Source organism: Lynx canadensis, chromosome A1, assembly GCF_007474595.2.
Source record: "Lynx canadensis isolate LIC74 chromosome A1, mLynCan4.pri.v2, whole genome shotgun sequence".
NCBI lineage: Eukaryota > Metazoa > Chordata > Mammalia > Carnivora > Felidae > Lynx > Lynx canadensis.
This window is the reverse complement of record NC_044303.2, coordinates 156,886,178-156,899,872: the sequence shown is the minus strand read 5'-3', so window position 1 is coordinate 156,899,872 and position 13,695 is coordinate 156,886,178. Positions and strand designations below refer to the sequence as shown.

General features: G+C 37.4%; 1 protein-coding gene across 3 annotated transcripts in view; it reads left to right on the top strand.

The window, feature by feature from the left end:
- KIAA0825 (KIAA0825 ortholog) overlaps nt 1-13,695 on the top strand; it is a 205,447-nt gene that overhangs the window by 17,284 nt on the left and 174,468 nt on the right. For 2 of the 3 annotated variants that reach the window (XM_030324862.1, XM_032593682.1), the window contains exons 1-2: nt 1,341-1,938; nt 4,915-4,949. The exons of the other annotated variant lie outside the window; for it this stretch is intronic. The gene's annotated coding sequence lies outside the window, so the exon portion shown is untranslated. Of the gene's footprint in view, nt 1-1,340; nt 1,939-4,914; nt 4,950-13,695 lie in introns of those variants that run through there. 3 annotated transcript variants of the gene reach the window in all.

Here is a 13,695-nt window from a genome sequence, read left to right as displayed (position 1 = left end):
TATTTTTAAAGAAACAGTTTGCTGTGTCTTTTTTATTACAGGGCTTTTGCATTTTAATTACTGCCTCCTCTATCTTTACTCTTTTCTCCATAACTTCCCTCAGGTGACCCATGATAACAACATTGACAGTTTGTGAAGCAGTAAATCTTAATTTTTTTCCCCTTTGGTCAGCCGATTGGCTGAAAGCTATCAAGAAGGGCAATTTGCCCTGGAGCAGGCTGACATTGTCGTCCAGAAGGCAATTTCAGTTATTTATAGGTTTTCCAAGAAATCTTGTGATTTCAGCTATGGAGTATAGATGATGTGTTGTATCTCTAAAATGGTGTCCTAGCTTTGGCATCTTCACCCTACTTCATAGGTGGAACTGAACCATTTCTCTCTTTATAATTCCTGTTTCCCCTTTTGTTCAAATTCAGTTCCCAGAGTGGCCAAGTTATTTATGAGGATGTTTGTCTGTTTTTGATGAAATAACAACTGGACGGCAGCTTGTTTTAATGAATGTTAGTAACAATTAAGCACTTGAATATTAGACACCAGAGAAAGGCAAAAAGTATGAGGACAATCAATAAATGTCAAAAGAAACATTTGGAACCTTTATAGCAGATTTCTTGTCGACCTAGGCCTAACCAAGAGATCAGTTTCATGGGTTGAAGATAACAAAATAGTCTTTTCTACTAAATAGCACATTTACTGTTTAACTTTTTTCCTTCTTTTAGTAAGGCAACATAAAGAAATAAAAGGCATAGATTTTGGAGCAAAGAAGTAAAACTTATTATTTGTGCATGATGCAAAATTAAAGAAAAAATATAAGAACATTAATTTAGCAAATACCCCGGATAAGAACATCCATATTCAAAAATTATACAAATACATATTTAAACAAAAAAGTGAAAAGATTTTTGCAAAGACATACTGTTTACGCTAACACTGAAAATATGAAGTCCCTAGGAATACATCTAACATAATAAGAGATATACAAAACTCCTATGGGGAAAGTATAGCACTATTGTGTGACAATAAGAACTTGGTAAGTGGAATGATATACCATACAGATGGCTTGCAAAACTCAATGTTTTAACAGATGCCCAATTCAATCAGTGTAGTCTCAAATTCCTGTTTGTTTTGGTGTGGAAGGGGGAATACTTGACAGTAGATTATAAGATGATATGGAAAAACAAAGGGCCAGACATCAAAAATAGCAACAGTATACTTTAATGGAGGGAAAGACAAATAGACTGGTGGAACCCCACTAGTGAAAGCGTGATCCATGGCTGCATAGCATTGGTGGCATTATCTAGAAGCTTCTTAGAAATATAGAATCCCAAATCCCAACCCCCAATCAACTGAATTAGAATCTATTTTAACAAGAATATCCAGAAGAGTGAGAAAAAAAATGGTTTTAACAAACTGTTCTGGAAACTAAACTGGTAATTAACAGGATAAAAGTAATTGTATTGAAATGCTTTGCTTCTGTGTGGTACATCCATCCTTTACTCTGTAAAATCTACATTTATTTAGGAACATTTGAAAAATCACTGACAATGAAAGGAATGTTTTGCATGTAGATTTTTCTAGATGCGTATCTTTTTCATGTGTCCGTAGTCTATGGATCTTCTAGTTAATAAGTTTTCTTAGGTACCCCAACTTTAGCATGTCTTGATGTATTTCCGGTCTCTTGACTCATGCCTGTATGTCAGAACTTCATGATAGTACTGTCACTACCATCGTAAACAAGTAATGTGACCATACCCCCTCCATTGTGACGGTGATAAAGTTTTATCTAATTATTTTATAGGTGTATTTTGTATATGTTGGGGGGGGAAATGAAGATAATAAAGAAAAGGCAGCTCTTCCACTGACAACTTGGAAGGAAATAATTTCCCCTTATTTAGCATTAGAAGACCAGCTCATTCTTCAAGTCTTCTGAAACAAAATTAGGTAAGAAAAGTTTTTCTTCATATTTTGAATAATTTGTTCTCTGCTTGCTCTGTCTCCTTGAAGGCTTCTGTAATTCTATTCCTTTGGCCTCGAAGAGAAATACAGTTAGCATTTTCCTTTAGGAAGTTCGTGTGCCAGCCAGCTGTCAGCCTTATGATGTACCTGATCTCCGATGTCAGGGGAAGCACAATTCAATTTTAAACTAAGTCTTCTGCACCACAGTGCAGCGGGACTGCCAGCAGCTCTTTTTTATGTACCTTGCTTTGAAATGCTGCTTTCTACCCAAACAGTACAGTTTTATTTTTAAATCCTTTGTGTGAGATAAAACCACCACTAACTGACTTTCCTTGTCTTTAGTTAAAAATCAATGAATTGAATGAAATAATCTGTAAGCATTTCTTAGCTACTCTTCCTCATTTCTAGAAAAGAAAGTCCCACTGCTTGTTTAACTTATGACTTGTCTCAACATGTTGAAAGCATTGACTATAAGGCATAACATTCAGGCTCTGAAAGGAACTGTGACAAGTTCAGTCAAAAGGGAAAAGAGGAATAATTTATAAAAGATGCTGCAGATAATGATGCCAGCCAGTTATTTTAAAATGCATCCATCTCACCTTCTAATGAATTAGATTTGTCAACAGCAAATGTTTTATGCACCACTTCTAATAAAAGTGGCATGCTAGCAATGTGGTGCTTTGAGGTTGGCTTCTTCAAAGCCTTAGGAGCATCTTCAATTCAAAGATATTTTTTTAAATAATAGATATTAAAAAGTATATTTAAATAATATTAAGGTTGTGACACAAACACCACATGACAAAATTCAGGAGTTTCAAAGCAGACACTGACATGCCATCACTATTTCACATAGTACCTGTTTTTTAAATTAGGAGAGCAACAGACTCATTTGGGGATTGTGTGTCAATTTAACTTTAAATTCTCTGTTGTTTTGGTTGGTGTCACAACCTTAATGTCAGCTTTTCAAATAGGTTTCTACGTTTCCTTTAGTTCGGGGTCATTAAAAACTGCATATGATAAATCTAAGAGGCATAAATGGGTCACACTGAACTGGAATTTGTTGCTTCTCTGCTGTTGAAAGACAAGTAATGCCTGCCTCGTAAATGGACAAGTTAGCTCAGGCATTTTGGTGAATTTCTGGTTTTTCAGAAATTTGATTCAGACCAATAGAAACCCAAATAACCAGATACGAGATGTTGATATAATTCTGTTCATAATCGACTCTTCTGTGCCTCTAGTCTTAACCATTGGATCTTGGTTGTCACCTCCATAGATGTTGAGAATCACAGTTTCCACACTTGATATTTTTTTTTCACTAAGAGTATAAGTTATTTCCTCTGGAACAATCCTTATTCGGTGTAGTTGAGTATATGTAAAACCTGCCTTAAAACTTCATATGGTAGTCTTTTATATAAAACACTTTTATGTAGATTTTTGGCAGGGGCAAAATCTTGTGTTTTAAAGTAACACTTGTTACAGAAAGTAAAATGTAAAGTAAAATGCAATATGTTGTGTTGTGTGTTAAAAAATTTTCTAGTACCCCACCACATGTTAAAGAGCAACCAAGAGCATTCTGCAGGGAAAGAGCAAAAGAGGAGAGAGAGGAGGGAAAGAGTAATCTATTCATTCACATTCCTTTCTTCTCCTGGATTCTTATCTGTCATGATCTCACAACTCAGGTCTGAATTGTCTATGCTGAATCTAGTTTTAATTCAGAAAAATAAACATATTAGAATCTGTCCCATAGTTGTCTTTTTCATCACCTGTGTTAGAGGTACAAAAGATTAAAAGAGAATCAAATTACCTATTGATCTTTTCTTGCTGGCTCAAAGATACTGACTAACCAAAAACACTACATAATTCTCATCTCCTCCTTGATTGAACCACTAGGTTTTACCCTTCCTGGTTTTTATCAATGACTCAGCAAACATTAATCTTTTCTAGTTCCCTCTAGTTCCATTCTGTTCCCTCTGTCTATTTTTCAAGTTGTGTTAAATTTTAGACATTTTTAATAGTTTTCATTTAGGACGATGCTGTGAAATCTTCACTTCTGGTCCTAACTTTTCCTATTCACTGGACCCTCCCATATCACATCATTATTAAATCATCACAATTCTGACAAGTAATAGTCTTTCTAAGCCCTAGTCCTCAACAGGAAGAGGGAATTATGCTGCGTGGTGTAGTGGTTTGAAAATCTGTACATTTGTTTGTGAAGGTTTGGACTAAATCCTTTAAACCCATTTAAACTATACTTAGTGTCCTTGTTTGAACAATTTTTTTAAAAAATAACAAATGGCCCCCTTTTTTTTTTTTTTTTTAAGATTTATTTCTAAATAAACTCTACACCCAACATAAGGCTTAAACTCACAACCCCAAGACCAAGATTAGGGTTGCATTTTCTACCGACTGAGCCAGCCAAGCACCACTGAACAAATTTTTAAAATCATGATTATTGTTCATACTAATACTAATTCTGATTTCTATTTGATAAAAATGAAAAGTTTTAAGCAAAAATGGCTGTTTCTAAATTCAGAGGAAGCTATTCAAATAAATGAATCAGAACTCACTATATACCTACAATGTGAAAAATTTCTCTGCAGAAAAACAAAATATTATAGGCCAAGCTGGTTTCTTGCAAATTCATTTAGAGCAGTTTCAGATTTATGTATTTAATAAAGCTGGATCCAACTTACATATTAAATGTCCTTCATTGTACAGTGATGTCCCAGTGACTGCCTGGGAAAGAATGATGGAATTTTATTTATTGTTTCTGCTGTATCAGTCATTTCTATAAATGACTTTCTAATGGGATACAATATATGTTTTTAATAGTTTTTTATAATATTAAGAGTTAATATTTATTGAGTGCTTTCTATATGCCAGTGACTGTTGTGTAAACAATCCATGGATTATCTCATGTAATCCTCATTACAACAATTTAATGATCTTACTATTTTACAGATGTGGTAGAGGCCCAGGAGAAGGTTGCAAAACTAGTAAGTAATGGAGCTAGAAGTCACACACCAGTAGTGTGACTCCAAAGCTTGCATTCTAAAACCCTCACTACTCAAAATGTGGTCCCTGGACCAGCAGAATCACCATTAGCTGGGAACTTGTTAGAAATGAAAAATCACAGACCTACTGGAAATCTACATTTTTAACAAGATTCCCGGGTTATTAACTTTGAGATAACAGTTCTAAACCGCTATGGTCTCCTGCCCTTCTATATATGCAGAATAAATTTTTTTAGGTTTTTTTTTTAATGTTTATTTATTTTTGAGAGGGAGAAAGAACGTGAGTGGGGCAGGGGAGAGAGAAAGAGAAGGAGGTACAGAATCTGAAGCAGGCTCCAGGCTCAGAGCTGTCAACACAGAGCCCAATGCGGGGCTTGAACCCATGAACCGTGAGATCATGACCTGAGCAGAAGTTGAATGCTCAACGAACTGAGCCACCCAGGCGCCCCAGAATAAAATTTTTTAAACTGATTTCTATTTTTATCTGCAGTGTAATACTGAATGCTCATCTTTATGCTGTTTTGGGTGTTCCTATTATATGTAAAGTGTATTATAAAGAGATCTGACAAGTAAACATGAGCAGCCATCCGAGGTTAGACCCCAAGTTATCTTGAAATCAGTTGTATAAAGAGTGGGGGGGGGGGGAAGGGAGGAAATGGGGCTGACATCCCATAGTGTAAAGGGCAAGAGGTCTTTTCTCTCCACAATAGCACCTAACTACTCCAACACCCGAGACTTTCTTACAAGCACAGTGAAGCACACTGCCTTGAGTACAAATTCTAGAGACCACTGGCAGGGGTTTAGATGTCAGCTCCTATTTCTAGTTTTGTGGGACCTCAGGAAAGTTAAACAGCTGTCTGTACCTTAGCTTCACCATCTGGGAAATGAGGTCTAAAATGGTTCTTATTTCACAGGATTATCCGAATGATGAAATGAGTAATCCATGTAATCCATGCAGAGGGTCTAGAACAGAGCCAGATATGAAGCAAGTGCATAAATGTTAGCTACTGTAGTTTAATATTGCTATGATTTCCATCTTAGAATAGAATAGATTCATATCATATACTTCTTGGTTCTCAATTGGTAATAAATTGACAGATACTGTTGTTAGCAGAGCTCATCACATAAAGGGATATCTTTGCTGTTAGAGTCCAAACCATAAACTTCAGTATTTGGATTTTTCTGAAAAATATCTCATTGAGGCACTTCCTGCCTGTGAGTTCTGCTAAAGGCCACTTGATTGTGGTACTTAACCAGTTAAGTCCAGTGAAATCAGGTAAAAATAAAAATGAAATATGTTAATATATTGAATTCTTAAATACGTATGCTTTTAAACTGAATAAAGATAATGAGAATTGTAAATCCATTTGGCCAACTACTTGCATAAGTAATAGAGGAAAAATTAAGTGGATAAAGAATATTTGAGGTGCCTGGTTGGCTCAGTCTGTTCAGCATCTGACTGTTGATTTTGGCTCAGTTCATGATCTCAGCGTTGTGGGATGGAGCCACATCAGGCTCTGTTCAGATGAGTGTGGGGCCTGCTTAAGATTCTCTGTCTCTGAAAAAAAAATAAATAAATAACATTTAAAAAAAGAAAAAAGAATGTTTAAAGGCTGAAGATTCCAGAAGCTTCTTTGTTTCCTTTGGGGAAACGTAATTCTGAAATTAATCATGATAGGCTCTGGGGGAGTAATGGTTTAGTGTGCAGGTGCTCCCTTAACTTTTCAAGAATGTGTCTAATATGTGAAGTGAGATTGCGTGTTCCTGGAAAGTAACATTTTGAAAGCTGACTTGTGAAAGGCACTGAGATAAAAATAGTTGGTGAAAAGAATGCCCTGGGAAACTTAAATTGCCAATGTCAAGACCCATACCTAGAGAGTTTAATTCACTAAGGCCTGGGATGAGACCCAGGTATTTGAATTTTTAACAGTTGCTGGGGTAATTATGCTTCAATTAGTCTTGGACTACACTTTGAGAAACACTACAATAGAGTCAAGGACACAAATTTGATGCTATTTTTTTTCCGTTTTCTTTATCTTCTTGGTTCTCTTCTACTCCCTGTTAGTTAGTGGTCCCATGCCAGTCCTTAATTTTCTGCTTTTTTTTCTTTTTTACCCTTTCTCAAAAAAAATCTCCTCTGGATTGATTAGTCATGTCTTTATGGATGGTTCTACAAAATGATCACAAAGGTCTCTTTAAAAAAAAAAAAAGTTTATCTTGAGAGAGAAAGAACACCAGCACTGAGAGCCCACCCAAGAGTGGGGGAGGGGCAGAGAGAGAGGGAGAGAGTGAATCCCAAGCAAGCTGTGCATTGTCAGCCCGGAGCCCAAAGTGAGGCTCCATCCCATGAACCTCAAGACCTGAGCTGAAATTAAGAGGTAGATGTCTAACTGATTGAGCCACCAAGACATTCCCAAGGTCTCTCTTTAATCTAAAAATCTTTAAGCCAAAATGCAGGTGCAATCATTCTAGAGGCTGTGGGTGCATTAAAAAATAAATAAAAATGAAGAAAGAAAAAGGAGTAGAATAGAGAATAGAAATCAAAGCAAGAATTAAGGATCAGTAGTGGTTCATGAAACCTATGTTTAAGATGAGTATGTGCACACATACACATGAGTTTGCAATGCACTTATTTTAGAGAGAGCACACAAGTACTTTTTAACCTGTGAATCATAATCCAAAATTTTTTTAAGATACTGTCTGAGTCTTGGTATTCCAGACTTCAGTGTGACATTGTTAATAATATGTTTTCTCATGCATTCACCTCATATATCGCCTCCATCTCCACTCTGGACATTTCCATTTGTATAATACGCTCAAAATCATCTGTGTAAAACTACATTTGCCGTGTCTTCTTATCACCATTTACCTCCTATATTGTATATCTATTCATAACTTCATCCAGATTAAAGTTTCAGAATTTCCTTTGTAATAATTTAGCTCCTTCTCGTTTGTCTGGCCTTATGCCCCAACCAGTAGAAAACGTATGGGTGACCATGGTAGTGACCCACCCCTCAGGTAGCTCCTCAAAGGCTAGCATGGACATGCACTAGATGGTATCTATAACCGCCTTCAGCAAGGCTGTAAGAGCCCTTGACAGCAAGCATGCCCTGCTCTGTTTGATGCCCATCTTTTTACAATTAGTTTTTTCCTGCCCTGAGTTTTATTGCCCAGGAATACCCACACCTTGGCTTTCACTCTTTGCTAGCTTCTAATGACACATCCACACATCTCCTATCTCTTAAGGTGCCTTTATAATTTTCATATTGTCCTGTTTGGTTTCTCTAATGACTTGGGTCTAAAATCCAAGCTTGGGACATGTGACACATGTACCTGGGACATGTGACACCTGCCTGGTTTTCTCTCAGCTATACTTGCCTGCCTCATTCAGCAACCCAAGTTTTATACTCTGGAAAGTCATTTCAAAAACCATCTTTCCTTTTCTCATGGCCCATCATCTTCTTCCTATTCATCATCACCTTCATGTGGGTTAATTCACTATCTTAATTGTTCTTCCTGCCTCTGTTCTCTCATCTTAACACTGAAAAATATTTATACAACATTAGTTAGGTACTGCCTTAGTAAAACACACACAAAAAAAAAAAAAAAAAAAAAAAAAAAAAAAAAAAACACAAGAAAAAAGAAAAACACTCTGACTCCCTATTTTGTATAGGATTTACAAAATAAAGCCCAAATATTTTCCTTCTAGAGGAAAAAAAACCTTAGCATACCTTTTCATTTTTTTTTTTTTTTTAAGTACGTTCTAGGCCCAACATGGGGCTTGAACTCATGACCTTGATATCAAGAGTTACATGCCCTACTGACTAAGTGAGTCAGGTGCCCCATACCTGTTTGGTTTTATTTTTCACTATTTTCATCTGTGAGTTTTCTGCTCTGTCTTGCCCGAACAGTCCCATTTATGCTCTAGGGATGTTCTAATCACTTTAATTACCAGGGGCCCCTCTTGGTGGTGGTTCATGAATCTGGAGCAGGTAGTTGTGGCTGGGGTTTAGGAGTGTGTCCTAGTACATACAAAGAAACCTCAAGATGGGAACCTCAGGGCACCTGGGTGGCTCAGTTGGTTAAGTGGCTCTTGATTTTGGCTCAGGTCCTGATCTAATGGTGTTGCAAAAGACCTCACCCTCCCCCCAACTCCACCGCGAGGTGGGCATAGAGCCTATTTAGGATTCTCTGTCTCTCTGCCCCTTCCCCACTCATGCCTACATCCACGCACATGCGCTCTCTCAAAAACAAAACAAGACAGAACAAAACATGGGGACCTAATTATATATTGGTAATAAGCAAGTTATTAAGAAGAGTCTAGGTTCTGGAAGAGAATAGAAATGAGCAGGAGACAAACTCATTATTTACTTCTCAAGTTAACTGGCTAAGGCTTCTTATGTCCTCTCTTCACTAGTTTTTGGATCATTCCAGATTAGGAGAAGGCTTCAACCTACATATGGTGAGAGATTAAATGTCTTCAACTGTGGAGCCTGGGAGGCTGTAGATTTTAGAAGATCACTGGGCTCCCACCTTCAGGAAATGCCTTTATCTTACTTTTTCTTGGTGGCTTGACTTCTCTATCTCCATCTGCCTCGAAGGAACTTCCCACTGCAGGATTCTAGGTCATTTGTTACTTGAACCATTCAGTTGATACTAAATTAGCTAATGCAGTATTTTTTGTATTTTTAATTTTTTTTCCATTTTTTTTTCAAATTTATTTATTTTGAGAGAGAGAGAGAGAGAATGTGTGTGGGAGTTGGGGAGAGGGGCAGAGAGAGAATCCCTAGCAGGCTGCATGCTGTCAGTGCAGGTACCCGATGTAGGGCTCCATGTCTTGAACCAAACCATGAGATCGTGATCTGAGCTGAAATCAAGAGTCAGACGCTTAGCTGACTGAGCCACCCCAGTGCCCCAAATTTGTTTTTGCTTTTTGTGTCAGAATTAAGACATGCTCATTATAAGTTCAGATAGATAAAGGAAGTTACTAAGAGTAAAAATTTCTTTTTTCCTGTCCCATTTTAGTTCCATTGCCCATAGATTAGCACTGTTACTAGCTTGTTGACTATCGTTCGTGATATTTTGGGATGATTTGTTTTTTTCAAAAGCATTTTAACTATATCATGCTATATATGTAGTTCTACAACTTATTATTTTTTAATGAAATAATGCAGCTCTTTGGAATCTTTTTTTATGTCATGCCATACAGAGCTAGATTATCATTTTTATATGTACATAAGTTCTTTTACTTAAGTTATATTTTTATTTAAAATATTACATATAGTGATAGCATATCATATATCGAGTTTGCCCAAGATAGTCTCAATTTATGCCTTTTGTCCTAGTATTTCATCTGGTTTAGCATTTGTCTCTGATTTTTCACTTTTGAATAAAGTATTATTTAATAGTTGCATGTAAACCAGCTTAGGTTTAGGTAGACCTATATTTTGTATTTCTACATTCTGACATAATCTCATATGTGAGATTCCAGTGTACTAAACAAAATTCTCACTTTACCATATGGTTAAGTTGGCAATCTCCCATTTCCCTTTTCCACATCCTTTCTGGAAGTAATAATAGCTTAACACACCTTTTTCAAGGGTAACATGAGGGTGCTTGCTGATAAAATGAATGTGCTCTGGCATGAGCAGTTAGGTACAGCTAACTTTTTCAGGCTTTGGGTGGTGGTGGTGGCAGAAGTATTTGATGCTGCTCCTTCTGCTGGACACTTGATATGTCAGCCACTTGGTGCTCAGCCCCTGCCCTTGCCCATGGGTTGCACAACATTTGCCAGCTTTTGTTCAGTCTCGCCAGTAGAGTGAATGCAGCCTGAAATCTATTGCCACAAGTTTTTTATCATGTATCATAAATCTAAAACTACTTTTATTGTTGAGTACCACATTTTCATTTTGTAATAACCCTTTTGGTGGCATTGATTTCAAACACAACATGCATGCGCATGCACACACACACACACACACACACAGCAGTGCACATTTAACAGCACGGAATTTTGTTTAACTTATGGAGTTGAAATAATGTGTAACTCAAACTATGGGGGCTATAATGACATCACTGATCACATGAAAATAAGAACACATGCTTCTGCTGATGAATCAGCAACATCTATTGCACAGTCATATTTTAAGATTGTGCCTGAAAATGCTACAATTAATAACTCACCTGCAGAAGGTACATTTGTGTGCCACTCTGTGAAACTTTACTTTTTATTTAGATCAAGTGGTTCTTCTAAGTTAACTTCTCTCATTTTCAGTTACAGGTCTTGTTCATATAAGAAAGGTGAATCAATAACTATTAATGTGTTGGCTCCATTAATAGAACCTTATCAACAGTTAAATAATGCCAATTTTAAATCAGTATCATTGGATATTTCTAATAAAAGATTAATTAATTCCAATAATGGTTCAAGTTTCATGTCTAATTCATGAAATTAAAGTAGAGCATTTATTTTTTACCTGTTTATTGTAGTTTATTTTTTAAAAATATTTATTTATTTAGTCAATATATGAAATTTATTGTCAAAATGGTTTCCATACAACACCCAGTGCTCATCCCAAAAGGTGCCCTCCTCAATACCCATCACCCACCCTCCTCTTCCTCCCACCCCCCATCAACCCTCAGTTTGTTCTCAGTTTTTAAGAGTCTCTTATCCTTTGGCTCTCTCCCACTCTAACCTCTTTTTTTTTTTTTCCTTCCCCTCCCCCATGGGTTTCTGTTAAGTTTCTCAGGATCCACATAAGAGTGAAAACATATGGTATCTGTCTCTCTATATGGCTTATTTCACTTAGCATCACACTCTCCAGTTCCATCCACGTTGCTACAAAGGGCCATATTTCGTTCTTTCTCATTGCCCTGTAGTACTCCATTGTGTATATAAACCACAGTTTCTTTATCCATTCATCAGTTGATGGACATTTAGGCTCTTTCCATAATTTGGCTATTGTTGAGAGTGCTGCTATAAACATTGGGGTACAAGTGCCCCTATGCATCAGCACTCCTGTATCCCTTGGGTAAATTCCTAGCAGTGCTATTGCTGGGTCATAGGGTAGGTCTATTTTTAATTTTCTGAGGAACCTCCACACTTTTCCAGAGCGGCTGCACCAATTTGCATTCCCACCAACAGTGCAAGAGGGTTCCCGTTTCTCCACATCCTCGCCAGCATCTATAGTCTCCTGATTTGTTCGTTTTGGCCACTCTGACTGGCGTGAGGTGATATCTGAGTGTGGTTTTGATTTGTATTTCCCTGATAAAGAGCGACGTTGAGCATCTTTTCATGTGCCTGTTGGCCATCCGGATGTCTTCTTTAGAGAAGTGTCTATTCATGTTTTCTGCCCATTTCTTCACTGGGTTATTTGTTTTTCGGGTGTGGAGTTTGGTGAACTCTTTATAGATTTTGGATACTAGCCCTTTTTCCGATATGTCATTTGCAAATATCTTTTCCCATTCCGTTGGTTGCCTTTTAGTTTTGTTGGTTGTTTCCTTTGCTGTGTGGAAGCTTTTTATCTTCATAAGGTCCCAGTAATTGATTTTTGCTTTTAATCCCCTTGCCTTTGGGGATGTGTCAAGTAAGAGATTGCTGCGGCTGAGGTCAGAGAGGTCTTTTCCTGCTTTCTCCTCTAGGGTTTTGATGGTTTCCTGTCTCACATTCAGGTCCTTTCTCCATTTTGAGTTTATTTTTGTGAATGGTGTGAGAAAGTGGTCTAGTTTCAACCTTCTGCATGTTGCTGTCCAGTTCTCCCAGCACCATTTGTTAAAGAGACTGTCTTTTTTCCATTGGATGTTCTTTCCTGCTTTGTCAAAGATGAGTTGGCCATACGTTTGTGGGTCTAGTTCTGGGGTTTCTATTCTATTCCATTGGTCTATGTGTCTGTTTTTGTGCCAAAAAAATATTTATTTTTAAGGAGAGAGAGAGAGAGCTGGGAAGGGGCAGAGAGGAAAGGAGAGAGAGAGAATCCCAAGCAGGCTGCACACTGTTAGCATAGAGCCTGACACGGGGCTTGATCTCACCATCCGTAAGACATGACCTGTGCCGAACCAAGAGTCAGAGGCTTAACCGACTGAACCTCCCAGGTGCCCCAAAAGTAAAGCATTTAGACGTTCATTCTCTAAACAGTGAAATACTTGGCATTATTGTGGATCCTACTATAAATTGAATTCCAGGACGCCTGGGTGGCACAGTCGGTTAAGCGTCCGACTTCAGCCAGGTCACGATCTCGCGGTCCGTGAGTTTGAGCCCCGCGTCGGGCTCTGGGCTGATGGCTCGGAGCCTGGAGCCTGTTTCCGATTCTGTGTCTCCCTCTCTCTCTGCCCCTCCCCCGTTCATGCTCTGTCTCTCTCTGTCCCAAAAATAAATAAACGTTGAAAAAAAAAAATTTAAATTGAATTCCAAACTGCAACATGATAAAATTTTTTGGTCTTAGTGATATTAAAAATATGTTGTAGTAGAACACAACACCATAAAAAATTTAAATAAATATAGAACCTATGAAGAGAACCTATACTTGGAATATGTTGTGATGCCATGGTAACACATAATTATACCCCAAACACTCTGCAAATTTACCTATCTAAATAGGAGATGTGGTTGTCAAAAAGACAAATATGTTTATACACAAGATAACCAGCCTTAACTTTTTATGATTAGACTGCTGTTGAAGAAAATAAAAATAACTTAAGCATGGCAGTATACATGTTTTATTTTTGGATT